Source organism: Callospermophilus lateralis, chromosome X (genome assembly GCF_048772815.1).
Source record: "Callospermophilus lateralis isolate mCalLat2 chromosome X, mCalLat2.hap1, whole genome shotgun sequence".
Taxonomy (NCBI): domain Eukaryota; kingdom Metazoa; phylum Chordata; class Mammalia; order Rodentia; family Sciuridae; genus Callospermophilus; species Callospermophilus lateralis.
In genome coordinates, this window is record NC_135325.1 from 50,647,924 (window position 1) to 50,660,160 (window position 12,237).

Here is a 12,237-nt window from a genome sequence, read left to right on the forward strand (position 1 = left end):
TAAGTTGCCAGCAGATTTAGTGTCTGGTAAAGGACTGTTTTCTGGCAACTTCTTGTGTTCTTACATGATGAAAAGAGGCAAGGTAGCTATTTGAGATTCTTTTTTTTCCTCTTTCTTTTACTCTTTTTGTAGTACTTAATTGAACCCAGGGCCTTATTCATGCTAGGCAAATGCTCTACCACTGAACTACATTCTAAATCTTTAAAAAAATGTTTTAATTTTGAGACAGGGTCTCACTAAGTTGCTTAGTCTGGCCTTGAACTTGTGATTTTCCTGCCTCAGCCTCCCAAGTAGCTGGGATGCACACCTAGCTCCTGGGGCCTCTAATTCCATTGACCACATAACTTAATCACCTCCTAAATGTCTCACAACCTAATACTATGGCATTGGGGATTAGTTTTCAACACATGAATTGGTAGGGTATACAAACATTCAGACTATAGGTGAGGTTGTTACACAGGTCAGGACTTCACAATTAACAACAGAGAAATATTGGATCTGAATATCTACTCTTTCTGCTTCATCAAGAATGCAAATATGGTTAGACATGTGATCATCTTCCCTCTATAGTAGTAGCTATGCAGCATAGAACAGGGATAACAGCTAAGCATAAGCTTTGGAGATCATTGATCCAATTGCCAGTTCTGTTACTGGCTGTGTGTCTTGGGCAGGTTACTTAAGTTGTCAGTGCCTCAGTTTCCTCATCTATAAATTGAACAAGGGTCAGTATTCAATTAGTATGCATGAGTGTTGCTATGATGATTGTTTACAGGTATTCATTCTGATTGGTCAAGGCCTATCCCAGATGTTAAATATTTTGACTATCACTTCTAAAATGAGGATTATAATGATACCATATAGGACTGTTCTGAGGAGTTCATGAAATTATGTACGGAAAGTGCTTAGCACTGTGCTTGGTGCATAGGAGGCATTAAGGAAAAGTTAGGTCCTATTATTAGCAGTATAGACAGAAGTTTCCCGCTTATGAAAAGGAAATTACTTTTTTTCCCTTCCCTTCTCTATCCTGGGTCCACAAAGCCTCAAGTCTTTGCTTCAAAGTTTCTGTAATTAAAATTTAATCCCTGGTACTAGAATTTTTTTTTAAAGTTTCTGTAATTAAAAAGAATTTATTATAATCAGGAATAGTTTAAATCTTTTCTCTTACCAAATTACCTTTTAAATTTATCAAAAGCTTCCTGACCTTCAGGTATTTCAACTTATTTTTTCTCAAGGTGTGAAAACCAGTTTACTTTCCCACCTCTTTCACATGAGAGAAAAATATTTTGTATCAAGCCTTTATCAGACAATAGAGCAGTAAGGGAACTTACTAGGCTATACTCAGTTACAAACTTGTGGCAATAACCAGTGCCAGCCCTCATCAACTTCTTTATGCCTGGGTCATTTGACTTTTCAATCATCCTAGCTGTATCTTAAATAAGAAGGATTCTACTAATAGTATTGGTTACTCTTTAGCTTAGAAACATTCATAACCTCAGACAATCTAAATAATCATTTGCTCAACTTTTTAGGAAGTCCAGTTTCTGGAGTTACCTAGAGAAAATCTCCAAACATCCCAGATGTGTATTTAGATGTGCAAAAAATATATCGATGGGGATGTCTGTGAAAAAGACAAAGTGGCTGTCTTATCACTACATGCAATTGCAAGATCTTTTATTCTAGACAACAAAGCACCACCAAAAAACAGCTAAGCATTTCTTATTCCAAAGGAAAATAAAATCCACTTTCAGCCACTACCAAAGCATGCCAAATGAATATTTGTCTTGTCCATGATTTGGATAAGGAAACCACATCACAGAGAGTTTAAAAAAACCTTCCCAAGAAAGAATAGCAACATTGGTCTTGGCCTTAGGTATGCTAGGATGCTTTGACTGCAAATAACAACACAACAAATAAAAAACTCAAAGTTACTTGACAAGGACATTGATTATCTCATAAACAAGGAATCCAGTGATATAGTTTGGATATGGAGTGTCCCCAAGACCCATGTGTTGAAGGCTTGCTCACCAAACTGTGGTGCTATTAGAAGGATAGACCTAGTTGGATGAAGTTAGGTCATTAGGGACATGCCCTTGAAGGGCATATTGGGATCCTCACCCCTTATTTGTTTTCTTTAGTTTCCTGACCTCCATGAGGTGAGTAGCCTCCTCTGCTACATATTCCTGCCATCTTTGCTGCCTAGCCCACAGGTCCAAATCAATGTGGGCAACTGTTCATAAGCAGAAACCATGAGCCACAATGAATATCTTCTGCTTTAAGTTGTTATTTTAGGTATTTTGTCACAAGAACAGAAAGCTAACATGTCCATATAAAGGGCAGGCACTTAATCTGGTTAATTTAGACACTTGATGACATCATCCAAGAACCAAATTCTCTCCTCTTTCTCTACTGTTCCATCCTCAGCACATTAGCTTTATCCCCAGATGCTATTCAGGAGTTGAAGTGATATATATATATATATATATATATATATATATATATATATATTTTTTTTTTTTTTTTTTAATTTAAATTCAGAGGAAGAAAATAAGAAAAGTGCTTCCTCAAACATGGAATTAAATATTTCCCTTCACTTTTATTGGGCAGATACCCATCTCTAAACCATTATCTGTCACCAGGAGAATGCACTGACACATTCTAATTAGCACACACCTGGATTATAGATGTGTTATGGTTACCAGTACAAAGATGAAGTTCTGTTAGGAGGAGGAAGGACATTGACTGAGTACAACAGTGATATTAAAACAATTATATTACTGAGAAACATGAGACTCCTCTGATGGCCAACTATGGCTTGAGGATTCCACAACAGCTGGAAGATTTCTGATAACTGACTTCAAACATGAACTGATGACCCTCCCAGTCTTCCCCAGTTCTTGTCACATTTTCTTTCACAGACATCCCCATCGATATATTTTTTGCACATCTAAATACTGTTCTAGTATCTGCTTCTTAGAGGACCCAGGCTCAGACAGGCACAAAACAACAAACTCAATGACCTTTTCTCTATCCTTATTAACTGGATCTCTCAGTAGCATTTGACAATGATGACCACTCCCACCTTCCTGAAGGTCCATTGTTTCTTCACTTTCACAATGCTACTATATCCTGATTCTTCCCTGACTCTCCTTACCTCCTGATCCATTGTTCAGTTCTAGCTTTCTTATTGGTAGACAGTTCTCCATGGTTCCCTCATGTTTCTGCATACCTTGCAAGCAGAGGCACTTACTGCCTTTGTTCCAATGATTTTAAGAATATTAATGCAGAGAACAGCCTTTGAGAATACAGTGTCACCCTCCAGAACTAGTGTACTTACAGTCCAGTATAATAAAGGTATCTCCCTCTGAAATAAAGAGTAACTATGCTTACTGTCTATTTTAAAATACACAGATTCCCTAAACTCTGAGTTCTTCTCCTACAAAATGCTATACACTATATGTGCACTTGGCACCTGACCTTCTTTTTATGGAAGATTCTGTGGGAACTGGGACTCAAGGAACTAGTGTAAGCAAGTATTAATATTCTATCATTGTGATAAAGTCCTTAGTCTGTGATCCAGAAGTCTCATCTTCTGAGAGCATTTATGGAATCATGATAGCTTCAACATTAGGTAAAACACCAGACCTTCACAGTCCTTTACATCACATCCATACTATGTTTAATCAATTCATCATTACAAGGTGTCAAAAGTAAAATGATTTCTCCTCCAACCTCCATGTTACTATAGGAAGAGGTGAGGAGGAAACTCTAGAATCTTACAAATTCCTAGTAAGAAACCTACAACTGCATTGGGGAAAGGGAAATAATCAGAACTTGGGGAGATTGCTGGACACCAGCTCTGAAAATTGATTTAAAAAAATCAATTTAAAAAAATTAAGTTGCCAATGGACATTTATTGTGTTTGTTTATACACCATTCTGAGAATTTAACGCAGTGCCTCACACATTCTAGGCAAGTGCTCTACCACTGAACTATAACTGCAGCCCCAATACTAATTTTTGGTGACTCACATCATCATTTGTTCTCAAGTCAGACTAGGGTGTGGTGGAGGTGAGATGATTAATAGAACTTTAAGTCAGGACTGGATCAGTTAATTTTTCATTGCTATAAGAAAAATACTTGAGACTGGATATTTTTAAAGCAAAAGGTTTATTTAGCTTATAGTTCAGGAGACTGAAAATTGAAGATTGGTTGACCCCATTGCTTTAGCTTCTGGTGAGGACCTCCTTAACTATATCATATCATGGCAGATGGCATGATGGTAGGAGCAGATATGAGAGGGGGAGATCACAGGGAGAGATAGCGTAGAGGTTAGCCTTATTCTTTTATAGCAACCCTTTTGTGAGAACTAACAAGGATCCCATGAAAACTACATCAATTCTTTCTCAGGGCACTACCTCCAATCACCCAATTACCTGTACTAAGTTCTATCACTTAAAAAGATTCCACCATGAGGCTACCAGACTACCACAGGAGCCCAGGCCCAGCCCAGATCTGCCCACACTGGCCTGCATGAGACCCAGGCTCACAGTAGACCTGGGTCCATCTCGCTACCCAGCTTCGGACACAGGACCGCCTCTTCCGACCAGCAGATTACTGCAGGAGCCCAGGCCCAGCCCAGATCCGCTCACACCAACTTGAGCAGGGCCCAGGTCCAGGGTAGGTCTGAGTTCGCACCCTCTCACACCTGAGAGCCCAAGCCTAACCCATTTCCATCTTCGGACACTGCAGTCATCACCATAGCCTTCCTCACGCAGTACCTTTTTGACAACAGACAGAGCCTAGAAGCAGCTGCATCTCAGAGCAGGCATCCCAAAGAGAGTATAAGGCCCACCCTTTCAGCCCCATCTCTGTAAGACATTGCTTCCATCTTGGGGCACCTCCACTATTATCTCGGGTTATCTTGGCTATTGAGGCCACCACTTTAGTTGCAGTAGCATACATTGATGGACACCAGCAGGGTCTGGAAGCCCAACATCAAGGTGAGGTACACACAATCTGCATGGGTACTACAAGAATATAGGGTAAAAAATGTAATATCTCAGTTCCACACTGCAAGAAAGGAAGACACATAGACAACATGAAAAAACAAGAGAGGAAAGTGCCCCAAACAAACCAGGATACTACAATAACAGAACCCATGAACAGCGAAGTTGATTAAATGTCAGAGAAGGAGTGTTAGGTGCAGGACAGGCTGAACTAAGTTGTCTGCAGGGCAGACTGAATGAATGTTAGCTGCAGGATAACCCACGCACTCAAACCCCCCTCTGTCTGGTCCTTTATCACCTGTTTGCGTCAAGTCTGAACACTCAACCCCACTCAAGGCTGAATGGTCGACCCCCACTCATCTAATACAATGGAAACCCACATCTAGCCCCTGCCCCGTCTGCCTGAAGGCAGAAGATGACACTAATGTATGATCCAATCACTGTAAACCAACAAGGAGGCTTGCAGACCCAGAGACCCCATTACATTTGGGCTATAAAAATTCCTTCCTGCTGGGCCCCTCTCTCTTGCTCTTGCTCTCTTTCTTCTCTTGATTTCTCTTTCTTCTCTTGCTTTCGCTCTCTCTTCTCTCGTCTCTCTCTCTCTCTCTCTCTCTCTCTCTCCTCTTTTGCACTGGTGCAATAAAGATCTCTTGGTAGCTCCGAGTGTTGTGGTCACTTTCCTTTCAAGGAGTTCAAAGGTCATAAATAAAATAAACTGTGAATTAAAGAATGATCTAAATGAGCAAATACAGGCAAAAATTGATCACTCCAACAAAGAGATAAGAGAGCAAATACAGGTAGCAAAAAAACTACTTCAGGAGAGAGATAGAAAAACTCTGAAAAAAAAAAACAGTCAGAAATCCTTGAAATGAAGGATAAAATAAACCAAATTAAAAAAAACTCATTAGAAAGCATGACTAACAGCCTAGATCATTTGGAAGAAAGAATGTCAGATAATGAACACAAAGTATGCAATCTAGAAAATAAAGCTGATCACACAGTGAAGATAGTAAGAAACCATGAGTAGAACATCCAAGAATTATGGGACAGCATCAAAAGACCAAATCTAAGAGTTACTGGGATAGAGGAAGGCACAGAGTTTCAAACCAAAGGAATGCACAATCTTTTCAATGAGATAATATCAGAAAATTTCCCAAGCATGAAGAATGAATTGGAAAACCAAATACAAGAGGCTTACAGGACACCAAATGTACGAAATTACAACAGATCTACACCAAGACACATTATAATGAAAATGCCTAGCAAACAGAATAAGGAGAGAATCTTGAAAGCCACAAAAGAGAGGAATCAGATCACATATAGGGGGAGACCAATTTGTATTTCAGCAGATTTTTCAACCCAGACCCTCAAAGCCAGGAGATCATAGAACAGCATATACTAAGCTCTGAAAGATAATGGATGCCAACCAAAAATCTTATATCCAGCAAAATTAAGCTTTAGATTTGATAATGAAATAAACACCTTCCATGATAAACAAAAGTTAAATGAATTTACAAATAGAAAGCTTGCACTACCTCCCTCAGCAAAATATTCCATGAGGAGGAAATGAAAAACAATGATGAAAATCAGCAGAGGGAGGTATTACACTAAAGGAAAATCTAATCAGAGGAGAAACTAAGTCACGTTAAATGCCGAAAATAAACAAAAATGGCTGAGAATATAAATTATGTCTCAAGAATAGCCCTGAATGTTAATGGCTTAAATTCACCAATCAAAAGATATAGGCTGGTAGATTGGATTAAAAAAGACCCAACAATATGCTGCCTTCAAGAGACTCATCTCATAGGAAAAGACATCCACAGACTGAAGGTGAAAGGTTAGAAAAATCTTACCACTCACATGGACTGCAGAAATCAAATAAAGTAAACTTCAAGCTAAAGTTAATTTAAAATGGACAAAGAATGGCATTACATACTGCTAAAGGGAACCATACACCAATAATACTTAACAATTATAAATATATATGCCCCCCCCCAAATGGAGCATCTACGTTCATCAAAAAAACTCTTTGCTCAAGTTCAAGAGTCAAATAGACCACAATGCAATAATTTTGGGTGACTTTAACACATTTCTTTCACCACTGGATAGATATTCCAAACAAAAACTTGACAAAGAAACTATAGAGCTTAATAATACAATCAATAACTTAGACTTGACTGACATATATAGAGCATTTCATTCTTCAACGAGTGAATACACTTTCTTCTCAGCAGCACATTGATCCTTCTCTAAAATAGACCATATATTATGCCACAAAGCAACTCTTAGCAAATATAAAAATGTAGAGATACTACCCTGCGTTCTATCAGATCATAATGGAATAAAATTAGAAATCAATGATAAAATAAGCAATAAAAGCTACTTTAACACTTGGAGACTAAATAATATGCTATTGAATGAACAATGGGTTGCAGAAGACATCAAGGAGGAGATTAAAAATTTTTTAGAGGTGAATGAGAACACAGATACAACATATTGACATGTCTGGGACACTATGAAGGCAGTTTTAAGAGGAAAGTCAATTGCATGGAGTTCATTCCTTAAAAGAAGAAAAGATCAACAAATAAATGAGTTAACATTACATTTACATCTCAAAGCCCTAGAAAAAGGAGAACAAATCAACACTAAAAACAGTAGAAGTCAGGATATAATTAAAATAAGAGCTGAAATTAATGAAATCGAAACAAAAGAAACAATTTAAAAAAATGACAGAACAATAAGTTGGTTCTTTGAAAAAATAAATAAAATTGTTAAACCCTTAGTCATGCTAATGAAGAGAAGGACAGAGAAAACTTAAATCACTAACATACATGATGAAAAAGGAAATCCCCACAGACACTACTGAAATACAAAAGATAATTAGAAATTATTTGAAAACTTGTTCTCCAATAAAATAGAAATCATTGAAGGCATTGACAAATTTCTAGAGTCATATGATTTGCCCAAATTGAATCAGGAGGATATACACAATTTAAACAGATCATTTTCAAGCAACAAAATAGAAGACACCATCAGAAGTCTACCAACCAAGACAAGCTCAGGACCAGATGGATACACAGCCAAGTTCTACAACACCTTTAAGAAGAATTAATACCAATACTCTTCAATTTACTTCAGGAAATAGAAAAAGAGGCAGCACTTCCAAACTCATTCTATGAGGCCCATATCACCCTGATTCCAAAACCAGGCAAGAACACATCAAAAAAGGAAACTTCAGACCAATATCTCTAATGAACATAGATGCAAAAATTCTCAATAAAATTCTGGCAAAATGAATACAAAAACATATCAAAAAGATAATGTACCATGATCAAGTGGGATTCATCCCAGGGATGCAAGTTTTGTTCAATATATGGAAATCAATAAATGTAATTCATCACATCAATACACTTAAAGATAAGACTCATATGATCATCTCAATAGATGGAGAAAAAGCATTGGACAAATTCCAGCATCCTTTCATGTTCAAAACACTAGAAAAATTAGGGATAACAGGAGCATATCTCAACATCATAAAGGTTATCTATGCTAAGCCCCAGGTCAACATCATTCTAAATGGAGAAAAATTGAAGGCATTCCCTCTAAAAACTGGAACAAGATAGGGATGCCCTCTTTTACCACTTCTATTTAACATAGTTCTTGAAACACTGGCCAGGGCAATTAGACAGATGAAAGAAATTAAAGAGAAAGAAGAACTCAAATTGGCACTATTTGCTGATGATATGATTCTATACCTAGAATACTCAAAAAGTTCCTCCAGAAAACTTCTAGAACTAGTAAATGAATTCAGCAATGTAGCAGGATATAAAATCAACACCCATAAATCAAATGCATTTCTGTATATCAGTGACAAATCCTCAGAAAGGAAAATGAGGAAAACTACACCATTTACAATATCCCCCCAAAATAAAATAAAATATTTGGGAATAAACTTTATGAAAGAGGTGAAAGATCTATATAATGAAAACTACAGAACCCTAAAGAAAGAAATCAAAGAAGTCCTTAGAAGATAGAAAGATCTACGCTACTCTTGGATAGGCAGAACTAATATTATCAAAATGACAATACTACGAAAAGTACTATACAGATTTAATGAAATGCCAATCAAAATCCCAATGGCATTCTTCATAGAAATAGAAAAAGCAATCATGAAATTCATCGGGAAAAATAAGAGACCCAGAATAGCTAAAGCAATCCTTAGCAGGAAGAGTGAGCAGGTGGCATCACTATACCAGACCTTAAACCATACTACAGAGCAATAGTAACAAAAACAGCATGGTATTGGCACCAAAACAGACTGGTAGACCAATGGTACAGAATAGAGGACACAGAAATTAACCCACATAATTACAATTATCTTATATTAGACAAAGTTGCCAAAAACATACATTGGAGAAAGGATAGCCTCTTCAACAAATGGTGCTGGGAAAACTGGAAATCCATATGCAACAAAATGAAATTAAAACTCTATCTTTCACTATGCACAAAATTCAACTAAAAGTGGATCAAGGACCTAGGAATAAAACCAGAGACCCTGTGTCTAATAGAAGGAAAAGTAGGCCCTAATCACCATCATGTCAGATTAGGCCCCAACTTCCTTAACAAGACTCCTATATTGCAAGAATTTAAATCAAGAATCAATAAATGGGATGAATTCAAACTAAAAAGTTTCTTCTCAGCAAAAGAAACAATCTGTGAAGTAAATAGAGAGCCTACTTTTTGGGAGCAAATTTTTACCCCTCACATCAGATAGAGCCTTAATCTCTAGGGTATATAAAGAGCTCAAAAAGCTAAACACCAAAACAAAACAGGAACCCAAATAACCCAAATCAATAAATGGGCCAAGGACCTGAACAGAAACCTCTCAGAAGATGATATACAATCAATCAACAAATATATGAAAAAATGCTCATCATCTCTAGCAATTAGAGAAATGCAAATCAAAACCACTTAAGATTTCATCTCACTCCAGTCAGAATGGCAGCTATTATGAATACAATGTTGGTGAGGATGTGAGGAAAAAGACACACTCATACATTGCTGGTAAGACTGCCAATATGGAAAACAGTTTGGAGATTCCTTGGAAAACTGGGAATGGAACCACCATTTGATTCAGCTATCCCTCTCCTGGGTCTATACCCAAAGGACTTAAAAACAGCATACTATTGGGACACAGCCACAGCAGCACAATTCACAATAGCTAAACTATGGAACCAACCTAGATGATCTTCAGTAGATGAATGGATAAAAAAAATGTGGCATATATACACAATGGAATATTACTCAGCAATAAAAGAGAATAACATCATGGCTTTTGCAGGTAAATGAATGAAGTTGGGGAAGATAATGATAAGTGAAGTTAGCCGATCCAAAAAAACCAAATGCTGAATATTCTCTCTGATATAAAGAGGCTGATTCATAGTGGGGTAGGAAGGGGAAACAAGGGAGAATAGATGAACTCTAGATAGAGCAGAAAAGTGGGAGGGGGAAGGGAGGGGCATGGGGTTAGAAATGATGGTGGAATGAGATGGACATTATTATGCAAAGACACATGTATGAAGACACAAATTGGTATGAATAAACTTTGTATACAACCAGAGATATGAACAATTGTGCTCTATATGTGTAATATGAATCGTAATGCATTCCACTATCATATGTAACTTTAAAATAAATAAATAAAAGGTCCCACCCCTTCCCAGTTTTGCCACACTGAGGACCAAGTATCCAACACCTGACTCCTTGGGGGACAAACCACATCCAAACCACAGGTAAGTCTATCTCATAGTGGGTCCATTGAGTTCCCAAATCCACCCTGTGATCATTTCCCCATTTTCAAAATGCATACTTAGAATAGACATATTCTACAATTGGCAGAATCACCACACTAGTTCCTAACCTTTGGAATAAGGAAAAGGCCTGGCAGAAGCCTGTTGGAACTGCCTCTGTCTATAAAGAAAATAGTATGCCAAAAGCAATATTTTATTCCTGGAAGGCTTGCAGAGATTAGTGCCACCATCAAGAATGTGGAAGATTCAAGGGTGGCAATTCCCACCACATCCCCATTTGATTTACCTATTTTGTCAGTGCAGAAGACAAATATATCTTAGAGAATTACAATGATCAGGCACAGACTACAATTGCAGCTGCTTTTATACATGTGTTTTTTAAAAAATATTTTTAGTTGTCCATGAACCTTTATTTTATTTATTTATATGGTGCAGAGAATCAAATCTAGTGCCTCACACATGCTAGATAAGCACTCTACCACTGAGCCACAATCCCAGCCCTCTATATGTGGTTTTGTTGATTGAAAAAATTAATGCTGTTTCTGGTAACTTGTTATGCAGCTATTGATGTGGTAAATGCTTTTTTCTCTTTGCCTATCAGTGAAGACCACCAGAATCGGTTTGCTTTCAGTGGCAAGGGTAGCTAGCAATACACTTTCACTGCCCTACATCAAGGATAAACCAACTTTTCAGTCCTATGTCCAAAAGAAACTTCATTGACTTTCTCTTCCAGAAGATATATCATGCTGATCTCTAAAGTGGATAATAATATGTTGACTAGACCTGGTGAATAGGAAGGAGCAATTATTCTAAAGAAATTTGCGAGACATTTGTGCACCAAAGAATGGGAAATAAATCCCACAAACATTCAGGAATCTTCTACCTCAGTAAAATTTCAAGGAGTTCAGGGGTGTGGGGATGTCAAAATATCTCTTCTAAGATAAAGGAATAGTTATTGCATTTGGCCCATTTTGCCATCTGAACAGGCAGAAAATACAAGGTATTTGGCGGGGGGATACATGCACTTCATTTTGATGTGCTATATCAAATAATCCCCGAAACTGCTAGTTTTGAGTAACAGCAAGAACAGGAGAAGGTTCTGAAACAGGTGCAAGCTATAGTGCAAGGTGCTCTGCCACTTAGGCCATGTGTGATGCAGATCCAAGGGAGCATTACATGTCAATGGCAGATAGAAATCCTGTTTGGAACATTTGACAAAGCTCTGCAGGTTAACTACAATGCATATCTGAGGGATTTGGGAGCAAAACTCCACAATGCAATGCTGATAACTACTCTCATTTGAGAAACAGTTTTTGTCTTGCTATTGGGCCTTAGTATAAGTCAAATGTTTTTTGTATTGGTTCTTTTTAGTTATCCGTAAATTAGGGATCATTTTGACATAATTATAAATGCATGGGATA